The following is a 19247-nucleotide window of genomic DNA, read 5'->3' on the forward strand; positions in this document are numbered from 1 at the left end:
AGGGTGTCCGCCGCGGCGCCGGAGGCGAGCGACGAGCTGCGAGCGGAGTAAAGAAGAGAGAAGCAGGGAAGGAGCAGCAAAAGGGGAGGCAAGAAGAGGGCGGTGCAGGGCAAGATCGCAAAGAAGAAGGAAGCGAAAAGGAGACAGAACAAAAGAAAAGGAAGGAGACGGAGGAAAGAGAAGAAGAGAAAGAAAGAAAAGAAAAGAAAGAGGAAAGAGAAGGAAGAAAGAAAGACAAAGAGGAGCACTGAAGGAAGGAAGAAGAGAAAAGAAGAAAGACAGAGGAAGAGGAAGGAAAGGAATCTGTGCAAGCAAAAGCACGCGAGAAGAAAGAAGTAAGGAGCGGGGAAAAAAGAGGACAAGAAAGAAGCGAAAGGAAGAGGCGAAGGGCAGGGAGAGAGGAGAGAGGAGATGAGCGGCGCGGGCGCTGGTGGGGAGCGTGTGAGGCGGCGGAGCAGCACAGGGTGTCGCTGCAGGCTCAGAAACGGCGGCGGAGCGGCGAGGCGGCTCCGCGCCGGTGCGGCGGAGAGCCCGGCTGTGAGCGCGGGGGGCGGCGCGGGGCGGGCAGGAGAGGCGGTGCGTCCGGGCGGCGGCGGGGAGCCGTGCGGGGCCCGGGCGGGTGCCGGCGCGGCGGCGGTGGCGGCGGCAGCGATGGGCGTGTGTTGGGGTGCGGTGGTGCGGGTGCTGTTGCTGCAGGCGGGGTGGGCGTTGGGCGTCGGGCAGGTGCGGTACTCGGTGCCGGAGGAAGCGAAGGCCGGGACGGTGGTGGGCCGGCTGGCGCAGGACCTGGGCCTGGAGGCGGGCGAGGCGGAGGCTTGGCGGCTGCGGCTGGTGGCGCAGGGCCGGCGGGCGAGCGTGGAGGTGAGCGGGGCGAGCGGGGCGCTGGTGGTGAGCTCGCGGCTGGACCGGGAGGAGCTGTGCGGGAAGAGCGCGCCGTGCGCCCTGCGGCTGGAGGTGCTGGTGGAGCGGCCGCTGCGCGTCTTCCACGTGGAGCTGGAGGTCACCGACATCAACGACAACGCCCCGCTCTTCCCCGCCGCCCGGAAAAACCTCAGCATCGCGGAATCCCCCTCCGGCTCTCGGTTCCCGCTGGAGGGCGCGTCGGATGCAGACATCGGAGCCAACGCGCAGCTCTCCTATACACTCAGCCCCAGCGACCACTTCTCTCTGGATCTGCGGAAAACCGAGGAAGACGATGAGTCCTTATTCCTGGTGCTCGCGAAATCTCTGGACCGCGAGACGATGCCTGTGCACCGGTTGGTGTTGACGGCGAGTGACGGGGGCCGGCCGTCGCTGACGGGCACGATGGAGCTGGTGATCTCGGTGCTGGACGCAACGACAACGCGCCCCAGTTCAACCAGTCGGTGTATAAAGTGCAGCTGCCGGAAAATACGGAACGCGGCACTTTAGTGATCAGACTAAACGCCACGGATCTGGATGAGGGGACGAACAGGAATATCTCGTATTCTCTCCAGAAGGTGTTCCCGCAGGATGGAGGGACGTTTTCGAGCTCGACAGAAACAGCGGAGAGATCCGTCTTAGGGGTGACTTAGACTTTGAGGTTGTTGGTCTCTATCGCCTGCAAGTGGATGCAGCGGATCAGGGCAACCCACCGCTGTCGGGTCACTGCAAGGTGGTGGTGGAGGTGGTGGACGTGAACGACAACGCGCCGGAGGTGTGGGTGACGTCGCTGTCGGTGCCGGTGCCGGAGGACGCGTCGGTGGGACGGTGGTGGCGCTGCTGAGCGTGTCGGACCGGGACTCGGGGGCGAACGGGCGGGTGCGGTGCGCGGTGTGGCCGCCGGCGCCGTTCGGGCTGGTGGCGAGGTTCGCGGGCTCGTACTCGCTGGTGCTGCGGGAGGCGCTGGACCGGGAGCGGGTGTCGGAGTACGAGGTGGAGGTGCGGGCGGAGGACGGCGGGGCGCCGCCGCTGCGCGGCAGCCGCGGGGTGCGGGTGCCGGTGTCGGACGTGAACGACAACGCGCCGGCGTTCGCGCAGGCCGTGTACACGGTGCTGGCGCGGGAGAACAACGCGGCGGGCGCGGAGCTGGCGCGGCTGTGGGCGCGGGACGCGGACGAGGCGGGGAACGGGCGCGTGAGGTACTCGGTGGCGGAGGGCGTGGGCGGGGGCGCGGGGGCGGGCGGGGGGGCGGGCGGCGTCGAGCTACGTGTCGGTGGACGCGGAGAGCGGGCGCGTGTGGGCGCTGCGTCCGTTGGACTACGAGGAGGTGCAGGTGCTGGAGTTCGAGGTGCGGGCGGTGGACGCGGGGGAGCCGCCGCTGTGCGGCAACGCCACGGTGCAGCTCTTCGTGGTGGACGAGAACGACAACGCGCCGGCGCTGCTGCCGGCGCCGGGCGTCGGGCCGGGGCCCGGGGCGTCGGGCTGGTCGTCGTCGGGTCCGGTCTCGGGGGCGCTGTGGGCGTGGGCGGCGTGGGGGGCGCCGGCGGGGCAGGTGGTGGCGAAGATCCGGGCGGTGGACGCGGACTCGGGCTACAACGCGTGGCTGCGCTACGAGCTGTGGGAGCCGCGGGGGAAGGGCCCGTTCCGCGTGGGGCTGTACAGCGGCGAGGTGAGCACGGCGCGGGCGCTGGAGGAGGCGGACGGCCCGCGGCAGAGGCTGGTGATCGTGGTGCGGGACCACGGGGAGCCGGCGCGCTCGGCCACGGCCACGCTGAGCGTGTCGCTGGTGGAGGGCGCCGAGGCGGCGCTGGCGGCCGCGGCTCGTCGTCGTCGTCGTCGTCGTCGGGAGCGGGGCTGCGGCCGGCGGCGGGCGCGGAGGGCGGCGCGGCGTCGGCGTCGTCGTCGGCGACGAACGTGTGGCTGGTGGTGGCCATCTGCGCGGTGTCGAGCGTGTTCGTGCTGGCGGTGGTGCTGTACGGGGCGTCGCGGTGGTCGCCGCGGGCGGCCGTGGTGTCGGGGCCCGGGCCGGCGACGCTGGTGTGCGCCAGCGAAGTGGGGAGCTGGTCGTACTCGCAGCGCCAGAGCCGGAGCCTGTGCGTGGCGGACGGCGCGGGCAAGAGCGACCTGATGGTTTTCAGCCCCAACTTCCCGCCGCCGCCCGGCCCCGCGGCGAAGGAGACGCAGCCGGAGCCGCCCGCTCTCCTGGACACGGTCAGTGGCCCTCCCTTTCTGGCCTCTCGCCCCTTCGCCCTTCTTCTCGGTCTCCCTCCGCCCTTCTTCGCGGTCTTCGTTCTGGCCCGCCGCCTGGGCAGGCGCTGGTGGGAGGCGGGCTCAGCCCGCGGGGCCTGCGGGCGGTGGGTGCTTGGCGGGTGCTTACTCTGTGGCTGCTGGTTGAAGTGCTCCTCGTGTCTTCTTCCTTTGGAAATTGTTACACCAGTGCAGTTCTTTAATCCCACTTTCTCCTCTTCCTGGGGATCGGAATTGGTTGGAGCCGTTCTGCAGCCATTTTCCATAGCGTCATGACCTCAATGCTAATATCTTCACGTGATCGTTTACTCCTTTTTCCAGTCTGAGGTGTGGTAGAGCAGGCTGCTGTTTTCTGTAGCGCCTCGTATCTTTTTGTAGAGAAGCCTGACGTGAGTGGGGAAACGAGAGCATAAGTTGCGATTGAAAGGATGTGTGGAAATATCCAGTCCAAACCCGTTCTGAAAGGCGGACATGTTGAAATTGGGTGGGTTTTCTCGTGGTGTTGTCTAATCTAGTTTTTCATGTCTTTGCTCTCTGTCATTCTTCCTGGTACTTCTATTTTGAAGACCTCTGTTGTATTCCCTTTCAGTCTTTTATTTTTTAACACAAGGAGATGTTCCTCAAACAGAAGCTGCTCTAAATCTTTGGTCATCATGCTGGCCGCCACTGAAACTCTTCCTGGTGTCCTCTGTTCTTCTTACTGTGTTTAGAATGAGAGGACCTCCACAAAACATTCGAAGTGTTGGGGAACCTTATATCTCTGCAAAGTTGGATGAAATGCAGTTTTCTTCCATGGTCTCAAAAGTCTTACCCTTTTGATTGGCACTGAGAACGGAGCTGATATATCCATGTCACTATCTTCCCTATGCCAAAGATGTCATTTCAGAACCTTAAATAGTTGTTCAGAGTTAGTCACAACCTCTGTTGAAGCTGCATTTTTTCCCTCATCTCCTCAGCTTTGCGGTGTCCTGCGTGGAATATCTTTTGCCATTTTCCCACCTAGGTCTTCAGGGTCATCAACTCTTTCTAGAACGCAGGTTCTTCTCAGCAGACCTGTATTTTAGCTCTGCTCAGTAGGGTAATATCTCCTGTAACCTGTGTTACGTCACTCTCCATGACTTTTTGAGATCCCTTGATGAGCTATTAAATGGCACAGTTCCCGGCAAAGATCTCTGCCCGACTGCGGTGTTGACCTTATTATCTTGCTCAAGTGACCAGGTTTGGTTTTCCTGTCATCTGTGTAGTTAATCACAGCTCCAGTTGCCTCTTTCAGCCGCCTTTCAGTTTGTATGGAGTGTCCTCGTTTGTGTACATTTTCCTGTCTTGCGGGTAGGGCCGTTTTAATGAACTTTTTGCTTTTGGCTACTGTGAAGTGCTGATTTCCAGTCTTTTCTTAATCAGAAGACTGTCCCCCTTTTTCATTCTCCTCTGAAACAAGGATCACGCAAGGTGACCAAGTTGGTACTCCAGTTCTTCTCTGTTCACCTTGCATGGCATATATTAGTTCGTGAAATACTACAGAATTACTATGGACATGGAAAAGAGTAGAAGCATTTCACGTTGCCCCTTTCCAAGTATGAAGTCAATGTGCTTTCTAATACAAAGTACTTAATGGCAGAAGAGCGCGAACCAAGGTAGGTGTGAAAAACATGCAGCTATAGTGCTATATTAGGCAAGATGTATTGCTAGAGGACTTGTTTTTGGTGGGCGAATATATTTGTAAAAACACCTCAGCTATGGTTCCTGACTCTGCTAGTTCCATGTACCCTGCAGTGGTAGGCTTGTATTTCCTTTCTTCCCCCCCCCCCCCCTTCCTGAGAATACTTTTAAAAATAAACTGTTATTTTGTGTCTTGCTGTGTGTGTGTGCCTTATAACGATCATGTGAATACGAACTGTGATGACACTTGAAATTCCTGATTCCCCATAGACAGCGTGGCTTAGCTTGCCTTTCTCAGGAGATGTGTCAGTAATTGTGAGCGAGAGCCGTGCTGCCAAATAGCGTTGACTGCTTGATTTCAGAATTTGTGCCCCTTGCCATCACTGTGGTTCACTGTCTTGTAGTCTCTTAAGATGAGGTTTTACTCGAGAGAATGCTGTGAGGCTTCAGGTTTAATTTCTGTTTCCACCTTCATAGAAGTGGATACAGAAACGCTGGCAATACAGCAGGGATTTGAGAGGCTGGACAAAACCTGTTTGCTTTTCCAGCCCTGCTTCCCTGAAATTGTTAACAGTGATCCTTGAACTCGGCCCTGACAATGGAGACCTGGAAATAAATCAAGACAACTGTTAGAATAGCAACAGGTGTAATTAAAGATGACCTATCGACAGACCTACCTGGATTTTTTTAGCATTTGGTATCTTCATTTTGTTTTGACCTCCTGTTGCATCGTTGATGCTTCTGTGGTAGAACCGGCAACTCACTACCGTGTGAAATCATCCGTTTCGTGTTGCTGCCTGGCCTGCGTGGCGGGTAGCAGCAAGTGTCTGTAGTTGTGTAGAGAAGGGGCCCCAATGTGTTTATGTCAGTGGATGAGGCAGGAGCTTGGGAACATGTTTTAAGATGAACTGTACCTTGCCAGAGGAGTGGTGCAACCCTTTTGTGTTGCCTTCAGTTATGTCATGGGTGGATGACTGTACTGAATCCTGCAGCGGCTCATCTCCATCAGTAATGGGCACGTTGTTGTTGTACTGTGAGTGCCTACCTGCCTAAAAAGGTAAGAAAGAACTTGTCATTCATTGTGCACCTACAAGTGGGGAATAAAAACTTACAGGAAATACTTTACTGAGACACATAAACACTACTAGAGAGCTCAGGTTCCCTGAGCTATTTCACTCTTCTAGAGGATTTGTGCTATGTGCGTTATGTTTAGACTGACATATAGAGTTAGGGAGTCACTGATGGAGTTGAAAGCCTTTTGGAATTTGTATGCATTGCTGGTTTAGGACGGACCTATACTTCGAAAGGCAAAACCATTCTGTTATGGACAGACACAGATATTCTTTGTCATATGATATCCTCTATTATTTACTGTATGAAAACCAAGAAGAGTGCATAGGATTGCTCAGCTACATCGCTGTCACAACGCCATGAAAAAGTAAGCAGTTTCTGCCTGTTTTTAGCGTTGCTACACTAGCCACAAATAAATTCCATGTGAATCTATGTCTTCTGGACACCTGCATACTTTCCATAGATGGAAGATCAAGGATACAGTCTACTTCTGTAGAGGAAACATCTGAACTGTCTTTGCAAAGAGAGAAATACATGAGGAAACTGAGTTATGCCTCCTCAGCAATTTGTAGGGAAGACAAAGTCAAGAGACCAGAATTGGGGCTGGCTCTTTTCAGTGAAGACCATCACGGGAGTGATTCCTGGGTTAATGTAGGCCTTTAGGAAATATTTTGGCAAGTATATATCAATTAAAGTGACTTGAGGAGAGGAGACGAGAGGAGAGAAGAAAAGAGAGCCACCTACGATCGTTTTTGACGAAGGGAAATGTTCCGAAAGGAAATCGCGGAGCTTATCGGCCGACCGGGCGGAGCCACGGCCCGCCCTTCCTCGATCGGAGCGGCGCTGCGGGCCGCGGGAGGGCGGCAGGAGGCGGCTGCCCACAGAAGGAGCGGCGGCCGGACACCAGGTGCCGCTGTTGGCCGCGACGGCGCCGTGAACCCGCGGGAGGGCGGCAGCTCCTCCCCGAGCCGCTGTCACGGCTGCCGTCAGCGGCACAGGCGGCGGCGGGAGGCAGGATGCGCGGACATGCGGCGGGGCGGCGAAGCGCGGAGCGGCGCCGGGCCTGCCGGGGAGCCTTAAGGCGGCGTCGGGCGGCGGCGGGGAGCCGTGCGGGGCCCGGGCGGGTGCGGCGGCGGCGGCGGCAGCGATGGGCGTGTGTTGGGGTGCGGTGGTGCGGGTGCTGTTGCTGCAGGCGGGGTGGGCGTTGGGCGTCGGGCAGGTGCGGTACTCGGTGCCGGAGGAAGCGAAGGCCGGGACGGTGGTGGGCCGGCTGGCGCAGGACCTGGGCCTGGAGGCGGGCGAGGCGGAGGCTTGGCGGCTGCGGCTGGTGGCGCAGGGCCGGCGGGCGAGCGTGGAGGTGAGCGGGGCGAGCGGGGCGCTGGTGGTGAGCTCGCGGCTGGACCGGGAGGAGCTGTGCGGGAAGAGCGCGCCGTGCGCCCTGCGGCTGGAGGTGCTGGTGGAGCGGCCGCTGCGCGTCTTCCACGTGGAGCTGGAGGTCACCGACATCAACGACAACGCCCCGCTCTTCCCGCCGCCCGGAAAAACCTCACTTTACCGGAGAACTCCCCTCCCGGCTCTCGGTTCCCGCTGGAGGGCGCGTCGGATGCAGACATCGGAGCCAACGCGCAGCTCTCCTATACACTCAGCCCCAGCGAGCATTTCAGAGTAGAGGAAGAAAACTCGCGCAGTAAATCCCTGTTTCTGGTGCTCGCGAAATCTCTGGACCGCGAGACGATGCCTGTGCACCGGTTGGTGTTGACGGCGAGTGACGGGGGCCGGCCGTCGCTGACGGGCACGATGGAGCTGGTGATCTCGGTGCTGGACGTGAACGACAACGCGCCCCAGTTCAACCAGTCGGTGTACAACGTTGTTTTGCCCGAAACGCCTTAGAAGGGACGCTGGTAGCTCGGTGAGCGCAACAGATACGGATTGGGAATATATGGAGAAGTGATTTACGAAATTGATACTTTTGTTCTCCCTCGGCCTCAGATGTGTTCAGCATCGATACGAACAGCGGGGAGATCAGACTGACGGGCGCCCTGGACTTTGAGACAGTACTTTCTACGAACCTGCACGTTAAGGCGAAAGATAAGGGACGCCCCGCTGTCGGGTCACTGCAGCGTGGAGCTGGAGGTGGTGGACGTGAACGACAACGCGCCGGAGGTGTGGGTGACGTCGCTGTCGGTGCCGGTGCCGGAGGACGCGTCGGTGGGGACGGTGGTGGCGCTGCTGAGCGTGTCGGACCGGGACTCGGGGGCGAACGGGCGGGTGCGGTGCGCGGTGTGGCCGCCGGCGCCGTTCGGGCTGGTGGCGAGGTTCGCGGGCTCGTACTCGCTGGTGCTGCGGGAGGCGCTGGACCGGGAGCGGGTGTCGGAGTACGAGGTGGAGGTGCGGGCGGAGGACGGCGGGCGCCGCCGCTGCGCGGCAGCCGCGGGGTGCGGGTGCCGGTGTCGGACGTGAACGACAACGCGCCGGCGTTCGCGCAGGCCGTGTACACGGTGCTGGCGCGGGAGAACAACGCGGCGGGCGCGGAGCTGGCGCGGCTGTGGGCGCGGGACGCGGACGAGGCGGGGAACGGGCGCGTGAGGTACTCGGTGGCGGAGGGCGTGGGCGGGGGCGCGGGGGCGGGCGGGGGGTGGCGGGCGGCGTCGAGCTACGTGTCGGTGGACGCGGAGAGCGGGCGCGTGTGGGCGCTGCGTCCGTTGGACTACGAGGAGGTGCAGGTGCTGGAGTTCGAGGTGCGGGCGGTGGACGCGGGGGAGCCGCCGCTGTGCGGCAACGCCACGGTGCAGCTCTTCGTGGTGGACGAGAACGACAACGCGCCGGCGCTGCTGCCGGCGCCGGGCGTCGGGCCGGGGCCCGGGGCGTCGGGCTGGTCGTCGTCGGGTCCGGTCTCGGGGGCGCTGTGGGCGTGGGCGGCGTGGGGGCGCCGGCGGGGCAGGTGGTGGCGAAGGTCCGGGCGGTGGACGCGGACTCGGGCTACAACGCGTGGCTGCGCTACGAGCTGTGGGAGCCGCGGGGGAAGGGCCCGTTCCGCGTGGGGCTGTACAGCGGCGAGGTGAGCACGGCGCGGGCGCTGGAGGAGGCGGACGGCCCGCGGCAGAGGCTGGTGATCGTGGTGCGGGACCACGGGGAGCCGGCGCGCTCGGCCACGGCCACGCTGAGCGTGTCGCTGGTGGAGGGCGCCGAGGCGGCGCTGGCGGCCGCGGGCTCCTCGTCGTCGTCGTCGTCGTCGGGAGCGGGGCTGCGGCCGGCGGAGGGCGGCGCGGCGTCGGCGTCGGCGACGAACGTGTGGCTGGTGGTGGCCATCTGCGCAGTGTCGAGCGTGTTCGTGCTGGCGGTGGTGCTGTACGGGGCGTCGCGGTGGTCGCCGCGGGCGGCCGTGGTGTCGGGGCCCGGGCCGGCGACGCTGGTGTGCGCCAGCGAAGTGGGGAGCTGGTCGTACTCGCAGCGCCAGAGCCGGAGCCTGTGCGTGGCGGACGGCGCGGGCAAGAGCGACCTGATGGTTTTCAGCCCCAACTTCCCGCCGCCGCCCGGCCCCGCGGCAGAGAACGGTTCTGCTGGGAAGGGGCCGTCTCTCTCCCCACTTGCCTCAGGCGTGGTAAGTGTATTCGCAAATATTTTTTTTCCCTTCTCTTGGGTAGTTCTATTTACGTGTCACTTTTCATGGATCATCTGTGTATTAAAACACCTTTTCTGTGGTAATAATTTTACAATACGTGTCCTAGCCTTCTATTGCTGTTGGAGGTAGCCGTAGTGTCCGCGTTAGACAGGCGTGTTCGCCTTTCGAAATTTCATTGTTTGAGTACCTGAATGCCTCGCAAAATTTCCATGTGTGCTTTTCTTTTTTCTTGCGTAGGAAGTTATGGTTAAACATATTCTTAGCGTTGTAAGATTTTTTTTTCCCCTGCTACTTGGCGTCAAATGGCAGTAGTCGGTGTTAGCGAATCTTTTATTTCCCTTTTCAGTGTCTTTCAACGTGTGAAAACACCCGGGAGGTACCCAGGAGTTTGGTAACTCCCTTCAGGATGACTGTAATTAGTTATCTTTTGTGGTTACTCTTGGTTTGAAGAATACTGCGTTCATGTGCGCCAAGGCTCGCTCCGATTTATTGATTCAGAAGCTCGCTGGTTGGTGGGTTTCGCCAATCTTAAGAAGCTGAAATACATGAAGTTGTGGGGTGCAGTGAGGGGAAGAAACGTTGGTGGAGGTCGTGAGTACTGCTCTGCCTCTGGAAGTCCGGTTAAAATGTGGTAAAATGGAGTGAGATACAAGATGCTTCATGAAAAACTGGAGAGCTGTTTGAGGAGGGGGTGCTCCCTGGCCTCCCTGTGCCTCTCCCCACGACCTGATCCCGCTCTCTTTGTAGTGTTGTGGCGTCTGTTCTACCCCATCCACCCCAAGAGCTGAAAGTTGGTGGGAGTCGAGAGAAGGAGGAAGACTGGTTAAGGGAAAAGCAGAAGGGAGAGCTTCTATATGCAGTATTGAATAGTAGGTTGAAAACTTTTGGTTCTCCCAGCAGTAGAGCAGAAGCAGCAGGGAAACACAGATTCAGCTAGCAAGAAGTTTTCGATACTGGTTTCCACATTGATTTCCCTGTGTGGAGAGTGATTACTTAGCGGGTTGTTTTAACATCGTTATCGAAGCAGCTAATCCTGGCCATGCACTGATGGCACTGAATCGACTCTGTTCTCATCGAGACTAGGTCCAAAGCACTCTTTGAGATGGGATGTTAGCGTCATGCTTAGTGTTCCTTGTTTGATGTTAGAAACTGGATACAACTTCTACAGGGAAAAGCGAAGCTCTCTTATAGCCGATTTAATTTTCGTTATTAGCGTAACAACGAAGTCTGTAGGGCTGCCGGGGTAGTAATATATAATGATATACTTATTTTTCGCGTTACCCGTTCAATTCGCCAGATACCCGTTTGGATAAGTACCATAGTTTTATATGGATAACTACCATAGTTTTATACCAAAGTGATATATGTAAAGCAGTATATTTCTTTTGAGAACGTATATTTTGTTGGGTTTTGTACTAATAGCAGCGTTTTAGACGAAGTAGGTTGACTAAAAGATAAAATCACAGATCGTTGGTTCTAAATTGACCAGAATGGTGCTTATAGGTGTACCGAAAACCAGTAAAGAAAGTTGAAAACTTCATGTTCGTTTTGAAAAAAATCGTAGGAGTAGGTTATCTCCCGCTGATCCATAGAAAAACGTGAGCATGTCCCATGAATTTCTCTTTTCTTCCTGCATCTATTTTAGATCACTTAGTAAGGGCTTTACGTTTGAGTGCTTTGTGTATTTGCTGGGGATTGTGTTTCTAGTCTCCTTTGGTTCACTTGTGAGTACCAAGGCTTATCCCGGAGCTGGAGAGCTGTCGCTTTCTTTCCTTAATTCACATGGATGTGATAGAAGGCAGGAGCAGCAAACCGCCATCTCCTAAAGGAGAATCTTCTGGTTAAGTTCATAAGAAGGTTTAAGTAATTCTGTAGAAGAGGATGCAAAAACACAGCACTTGCGCACAGGTGTGGGAAGCAATTCGTTTCCTCGGGCTATGATGAGGGGCGATATGGAGTCTCTTAATGCCGACCGTTTGGGGCAGGGGCTTGGCTTCCGTACGGTTTCTCTTGGTTTCCCTGACTGCAGTAACGAATTGAAGATCTGAACGGGATTTATTATAGACGTACACTATCAGGAAATATTTCAGTATTTCTTTTAGAAACATAAAGCAATCTTAACTTTAGAAACAGAGCTCTTGGATGCTTTTACTTCGTAGCATAGTCTGGAGTCGTTAACAGAAGGCGCTAGAATATCCAGTCAGTGTCTTGAACAAAAGAGAACAATTTCGCGCAGGGTTGTCAGTCGCTGCAAGCCCAGACTCTCATTCCCGCCGCATATTGGTTTGGAGAATGACGCTGACCAACAGCGATGTTATCAGGCACACATGCAATCCCGGCAGCTGAAGCAGGGCTTGCAGCCGGGTGCGCTGTGGAGCGCTTCCGCGGGCGGCTCTGGGAGCGGGAGCGACGGCGGAGCGGCGGCTGCAGCGCCCGCACCGCCGTGGTGGCCGGAGGCTGTTTTGCAACCTCGGAACTGGGGATTTTACAGGCAGGGAGATGCCCGGCACGGCTGCCGGTGGAGTTGCGAGAAACGCCGGGTGTTCGGCTCGGAGCTGCTCTGCCGCACGAGCGGGACTGGTCCCCCGTACCCGCTGTCGCTGGTGTCCCCCCCCGGCAGCTTCCGCCAAGCCCGGTGGTCTCTGACTGGGGTAAACAGACCAATCTATGCCCTCGCGTTCAAGAGGCGAGTTCTTGCCTGCGATACGCTGAATAGCACGTTGTAAGTCCGTATTTCCGCGGCTTGATGTAGGTATTGAGGATTTTCGTGGGGTTCGCTGAAATCTAGAAATCCTCTGCCTACGAGATTGTTCTTCTGGGCTCCTTTTAGTCATCTCCACCCCTCTGTCCCCACGTAGGAGCTGCGAGCTCCCGTGGCTTGTTGAAGGGCATCCTGACATCGCTGCCCGCTCTGCCAGCAGGCACAGCCTGCCTCCGCGGAGGGGGTGTCGGAGCTGCGGGAAAAACAGCGGATCTGCCCGGCGCTGCGGCCAACAGCAGAGCTGCTCTGCCCGCTCCTTTCGCCGGGGAAGGCGCGGGGCTGAGAGTGAGCCCGCGGAGGGTGGGGGTGGTGTGTGCTCCCACGGGGGACAGCGCGGGCTGCTTGCCACGGCAGGTTCCGAGCGGGAGGAGCCCGGTGTTTCGGGTCGCTGGGGGTATCGCCGTCCTTGCGCTCATCTCTGCCCGGAGGAGCTGACATGCGAAAGGCGATAGCGGGGTCCCTGCACCTCCGTCGGCGGCTCCGCGCTGGCGGTTTGGGCTCGGTCCGAGGAGGAGCTCCGGTCTTCCTCAGTCCGCAGACAGACCCTATTTACTGTCGGGCTCCCGTCAGTGTACGAGTTTTTCACGTAGTGATGAGGGCTGGGGCTGGCGGTCGGTCCGGGGACAGCTGCCGGCGCGGAGAGCTCATCGGTTCCCCGCGGAGGAGAAACCGCAGGGCTGTCACTCCGTCTGCTCCCCTGAAAGGATTCAGTTCCTTCTGCTGTCTCCCGCTGAAGCGCCGTGTCCTAATTTAGCACCAGTGGGCGCCCCTCGGTTCTGGTGGGCTCCCCTGGGATTTTCCCAAGCCTCAGTACCGAGCGGGACGTGTCCTGTAAACCTCCGCCGAAGGCACCGCTCCGCGTCTGCACAGCCTCTGATGCATTGCTCGCGGAAACGGCACCTTAAAATCATCGGTGACATAGATGATGATGTTTAAACACGAGTGGCCCTTCGTGTGGTGCAGACGGGTGCTCCGCAGCCCCGAGGTAGCCCGGTTTTACTATTCGCCTTTATTTTTTTTTTTGCCTTCGCTCGCTTAACAGTTTCTTCTGGCCACTACCATTGTTCCGAGCACAACGTGCACGGCTGGACGAATGACGTGTTATTGCCGGAAAAGGGGATGATTGGCTGAAATATAAGACGGGGCGGGAGAAAGAGTACGTAAGGGATACGCGGGGCTCTGAGGCGGTGTAAATGCAGCGCTGCAACCGCCTGTCGGGCGGAGGGACGTGGAGGAAGCGCTCTGTGGGCACGTCGGGGAGCGGGAGATGATGAGAGGGATTGTGTAGCGGTGAGTGAGACCGCGGAGGTCCCGGACCATGCCTTCGGGGTCGCAAAAAGTTGAATTCCTCGGCGACTCGGGTCAAACCGGCTTTAAGAATGGGTCAAGCTGAGGGAAGGGAATAGGGAACGGTTTGGAGATAGCAAATTGAAGGCAAACGTGAGATCAAAGACGAGGGGTTTTAAACAGTGGTTACACTATCCGCTGTGATACCAAGGGAAGTGTCTACATTAAAGGTGTTTAATACGACTGATGTTCAAAGAACGTAATTAGGGTAAGCGACTTGAGATGGAGAGGAGACCTGTGAGACTGGAGACCCTGAAAAGAGGGTTTAAGTGGAAGGGTGGCCAAACAAGAGTGAGAGTGGAGAAACTGAGTGTAAAGGCACCCTTGAGACCCCCGGGGCAGCTGGATGTGGGAGGTAGAGCACAAACAGGAGGAACGGGCCTGGGACACTACCGAGCAGAGCAGTGGCTTCACACACAGGGCAAGGCTGGATTCTGCCCCCACGCCACAACGGTGTTACTCCCTTCGCGGCAGGAGTGGCTGTGGTGTAACTGGCCCTGCATGTTTAATATTACTAAGCACTGGACTTTGGCCATGGCCCAGAGCCGTCTACCCGAGCAGTGTGTGGATCAGGCACTCATCCAGGCTGAACTGCGAAGGCAGTGCGGTAGGAGCTGGGTGTTGAGATAGTGCCAGCAACACACATGTTCTGGTGGGCAAAGCTGCCTGACTGCTGGGGACGTCACTGTCCACAGCAGAGTGTGGAAAAGGACAGTAGGACAAGGGATGCCAAAACTACAGCAGGGTTGTAAGGTTTAAAAATGTTGTTAAAAAGAAAGAGAATCGAAGGCAGGTTCCCTCAGAGCCCTGTAAACAAGCGTTAGGCAACACTACAGAATTAAAGAAAAGTAGCAGAAAGCTGAAGAAGTTATTTCGATGGTAAATGAGTGAATTAAAGACAAAATCGGTGTAGGCTGCCAGATACTTCTCAAAAGGTGAGTACATCTTGGAAAGAGGCAAATGTACAATTACTTTTATTTTGGCCGTTGTTTGTTAATCAGTTTCTGCTAGCACTGCTGCTATTTCAGGCACCAGCATGCATAACCACAGCTTGTTATTGCAATATTAAGATTTAAAGACAATCTGCCTTTGAGTGGGTTTGTCTGCTCAACAGGAGGACCTTGGGTCCAAAATTCTTGAGTTTCTTCGTTGCAAACCCAGTCACAGACGGGTGAGTAGAGTCTGTGTGTTTTACCTGTGTGTGCACCTGGGACAGCAACACCCAGCTGCCCGAGCCTTCCCAGACGAATGGATTTATCTTTGCCACAGGCCAATGTTAAGGGAAATTTATCAGTCTTTCCTGTGACTTTAATAGGTGTTATTGCATTGGTTCAGGGTGTTTGTAATGACTGTGCACCACTACAGAGCAGTAGAACTAGCAACTTTCTCATATATTATAGATTACATCATATCTTGGCAGAAGAGGAGTCTGGGGCAAATTTGGGGCAGGGGGAGTCTGGATGACAATTTTACGGTGACTAGGTGGGAACTGGGGACTTCTGCAGTTAGAAATCAAGAAAAAATCCAAACCCCAAGGTAAACAGCATACCATAAATACTTACATTGTATACTGTGTGCAATGGTCCATTGAACAAATTTACGTAGTGTGTGAGTTAAGGTGGATGCACACCAACTCTGCAGCTCCTGCACTCAGCGCACCACCTGCCCCTCAGCTCTAACGGCTGCTGTAGCATAAATGCAGTAGAATTAAAATGCAACATTCAGGTACTGCCAGCGGTGCCTGGAGTTAAAAAATCATAACTGACCAAGGCTTGCTCCAGTGTGGGTAGGATAGGAACTTCACTGGGAGGTTTTGCTGAGTTGTGGGGATGCAAACAGATGTATTGATTTTTTAAATTTAATGTATAATTTTTGGCTGTGCTCCCGAATTTCTCCTGTTTTGAAAGGCCATGATACTATGTATAATTGAAATGTTCTTTTTCACTTGCCCGGAAATTCTCAGCTGCATAAAGAAACACAATGAACGCAAGAAGGGTTAAGAGCTGTCCTTGTCGCACATTTATAGCCTCTTGCTTTTGATCAATCAGGATCTCATGATAATAAGCTCTCCAGAAGGAAGCTGGAAACAGAGGAGGCCGGAGGGTTGTCAGGGCTTGAGGCCCATCTGTGTAAATTGCTGCTGAAGGTCATTCCAGGGAGGTTTTCCAGGAAGGTATTTTGAAATGCTTTCTGCCCTCTCTCACCTGCTTAGAGGGTAGTTGCTAACTGTGCCCTCGGTGCAGAATAGTCGGGGGAGCAGAGTGCTTTGACACCCCCTACCCCGTGATATGCTATCTCTGTGTGGTATCAGCTCGTCTCTCCCCACAGTTCCCGGGCATGTCCTAAATGCAAGACCTCTCTGGCGCCGATATTTACTTTTCTACAAGTAATTCGACTGCTGCAGCCCCGCCCACTCGAGCCATCCCAATCCTGCTTTCGCGGGCTGGATGGGAGCTCGTCTGTGGCTGCGGGTGATCCGACTGGGGACAGTCAGAGGAGAAGAGATCCTTCTCTCCAATGATCCGTGTTAATTTACCTTGTCCAGAAGGCAAAGCAGGGAAGAGGCTTTTTCTTTTTTTCTCTCCCCCCGTTTTTATTTTTTTTCTTTTTTTCTTTTAAAGTTTAACAGGGGTAGAGTACTGCCTCCTTTAATTGTGCTCTTAAAACCCCTCTGGGAAATGTTGTGCTCCGCCGGAGCATGCCTGGACTGTGCTGACCCATGTTTAGCCGATGGCCTGTCACTTCTCATACGCGTTTCTCTTCCACCGCGCTACTCTGACAGCGTGCGGCAGCGCATCCTCTCGCTGCCTCTCCTGCAAGGAGCGGAGGGAGGGAGCGGGGTCCGCTCTGCATCTCTCCTTCACGGGAACGCATCCCTGCCACGGACTCGGGGGCCGGGACCCCCCCCCCCGGATCTCCGTCGGGGCGTTAAAAAAAAGAAAAGAAAAAAAAAAACCGAAGGGAGGAGAAGCCGGCGGGTCGGTAGCGGCGGGGGGAGCGCAGCCCCCTCCCCCGGCGGCGCAGGTGTCGCCGCGGCCTCTGGGTGGCGCCGCCGCCGCCGCCGCGAGTCTAAGAGGCGCGCGGGGCCGCCGCGCCGGTCACAGCGAGCGGCGGCGGCGGCGGCGGGCGCAGCGGAGCGGAGCGGAGCTGCCGCCTCTCCCCGCAAGGCAGCCGGCGGCGCGGGGTGGGGCGGGGGGGGCCGCCGCGGAGCCGGGACGCCTCCCGCACCCGCAGCGAACTTCTCGCCTTGCCGCCGGTGCGCCCCGGTACCCGTTCGCTTCGCGCTGGGAACTTCGGGCGTTTGCTGAAATTCTGGATTATGTTCCTGCTGAGCCGGTCTGCGGGGAGCTGAGCCAGGGGAGGAAGAATGCGGGTCTATTTAATGGTCTTCTGCCTTATTTGCTGCACCGCGAACGGGCAAGCAGTGTATTCCATCGCCGAGGAAACAGAGCGGGAGCGTCTGTTGGGAACGTAGCGAAGGATTTAGGAATAGATGCAGCTACACTTTCAGCTCGGAAATTTCGTGTGATCACCGGTTCAAGTAAGCAATATTTTAATATAAATGCAAGTACGGGGGCTTTGTCTGTTAACGAGCCCATAGACAGAGAGCAGCTTTGTGAATTAAAGTCTGCCTGTCTTCTGAATTATGAACTTGTGTTAGAAAACCCTCTAGAGCTTTATAGGATGGAATTTAAAGTCTTGGACATAAATGACAACTCCCCCAGCTTTCCCTTAAGTGAATATCATATAAACGTGCCTGAGTTCTTGACACCCGGGCACGGTTTACACTCCCCAATGCCCAAGATCTTGATGAAGGTACCAACAGTGTCCAGAATTATACTCTGAGCCCTAATGAACATTTTCATTTGGAAATGCAGACACGTGGGACGGAGTAAATATCCTGAATTGGTGCTGAAGAAAGCCTTAGACAGGGAGCAGCAAGCCACTCACAGACTTGTCCTTACAGCCAAAGATGGTGGGGATCCTCCAAAGTCCGGTGATGTCCCGGTCATTGTGACTGTGCTGGATACCAATGACAATGCACCAGAATTTGAGCACTCAGTCTACAGGGCGAGTATCTTGGAAAACTCCCCCAGCGGCACTTTGGTAGTGCAAGTGCATGCCACGGACTTGGATGAAGGTCCAAATGGAGAGATCAGGTATTCATTTAGCAATACTACTTCTGCTGATCTACAGCGAATGTTCTTAATTCATCCGCACACTGGGGAGGTGACAGTCAATGGTGTTTTAGCTGTTCAGAGACCTCTCCTCGAGATGCTTATTGAGGCAAGGGATAACGGGCTTTTGGCATGTCCAGCACAGCTAAGCTGCTGGTGGAAATCACTGACGTGAACAATCATGGCCCAGAGATAACAATTACATCCCTTTCCAGTCCCATTCCTGAGGATGCTGTTCCTGGCACAGTGATAGCTCTGCTGAGTGTTTGGATAAGGACCCTGGGAGAACGGGAAAGTAACTTGCCAGATCCCTGAAAACCTTCCCTTCCAGTTAAAGCCTTCCCTTGAAAACTACTACAGCCTGGTCACCAGTGGGTTTCTGGACCGAGAGCTGATCAGTGGGTACAACATCACCATTACTGCCACAGACTTGGGGTCTCCACCCATCACCACTCAGAAGACCCTTTGGATGCAGATTTCTGACGTGAATGATAACCCCCCTGTCTTCAGTGCTGACACGTTTGATGTGTTTGTGGAGGAGAACAATCCACTTGGTGCTTTTCTCTACCAGGTCTCAGCATCTGACCCTGATACAGGTGAGAACGGACGGGTCTCTTACATGCTCAGGAATTCCACAGTTGCAGGCAGTGCCCTGGCCAGCTTTTTGTCTGTGAGCTTGGCCAACGGGAGCATCTATGCAAAACGTGCCTTTGACTTTGAGCAGCTTAGGAGCTTCTATTTCCAAGTGGAAGCCAAGGACAATGGGTCACCAGCCTTGAGTGCTGCCATAACTGTGAATGTTTACATCTCAGACCAGAATGACAATGCCCCAGCCATCCTGTACCCCATCAGCCAGAATGGCTCAGTAGCTGTGGAAGTTGTGCCCCGCCTGGCTGATGAGGGCTACCTGGTGACCAAAGTGGTGGCAGATGATGAGGACAATGCACAGAATGCCTGGCTTTCCTATCACCTTGCCCACTCCTCTGACTCCACCTTGTTCCGCTTGGCACCGCACTCTGGCGAGCTGCGCACCACGCGCTCCATGCGCTCCACTGACTTCCTCAAGCACAAGGTGGTTGTGGTGGTGCGGGACCACGGGGATCCACCGCTCTCCTCTACTGTGACGGTGGGCATCCTCCTGGCTGACACCCTGCCCCAGGCACTGCCAGACTTTGACGACAGCGGGAGCCACCACCACTGCTCAACGCTACAAACATCTACTTGATCGTTTCCCTTGCCTGTGTCTCCTGCATCTTTGCGGCGTTCCTCCTCTTTCTTGCCGTTGTGCGGCTGTGCCGCTGCCGGACTTGCTGCTGCAGCAGCTGCTGCTGTCCAGCTGATGAGTATGAAAAGTAATTGCTATAGTGTGCACATGCTTCCCAGCTCCCACCTCCCGCCAGACATGCTGGAGGTCACCGGTGTGGGTAAACTGACTCATACCTACTTGTACAGGGCATCTGTA

The 19247-nt window shown here is 56.3% G+C and overlaps 3 pseudogenes; all 3 read left to right on the plus strand.

Annotated features, from left to right (window-relative positions):
- The first annotated feature begins 651 nt into the window (after nucleotides 1–651).
- LOC127028840 (protocadherin alpha-6-like) lies at nucleotides 652–3483 on the plus strand (annotated as a pseudogene).
- A 3541-nt stretch (nucleotides 3484–7024) lies between these two features.
- LOC127028841 (protocadherin alpha-13-like) lies at nucleotides 7025–11101 on the plus strand (annotated as a pseudogene).
- A 5858-nt stretch (nucleotides 11102–16959) lies between these two features.
- LOC127028842 (protocadherin alpha-C1-like) overlaps nucleotides 16960–19247 on the plus strand; it is a 3599-nt pseudogene continuing 1311 nt past the window's right edge.

Source organism: Gymnogyps californianus, unplaced genomic scaffold, assembly GCF_018139145.2.
Source record: "Gymnogyps californianus isolate 813 unplaced genomic scaffold, ASM1813914v2 HiC_scaffold_44, whole genome shotgun sequence".
NCBI lineage: Eukaryota > Metazoa > Chordata > Aves > Accipitriformes > Cathartidae > Gymnogyps > Gymnogyps californianus.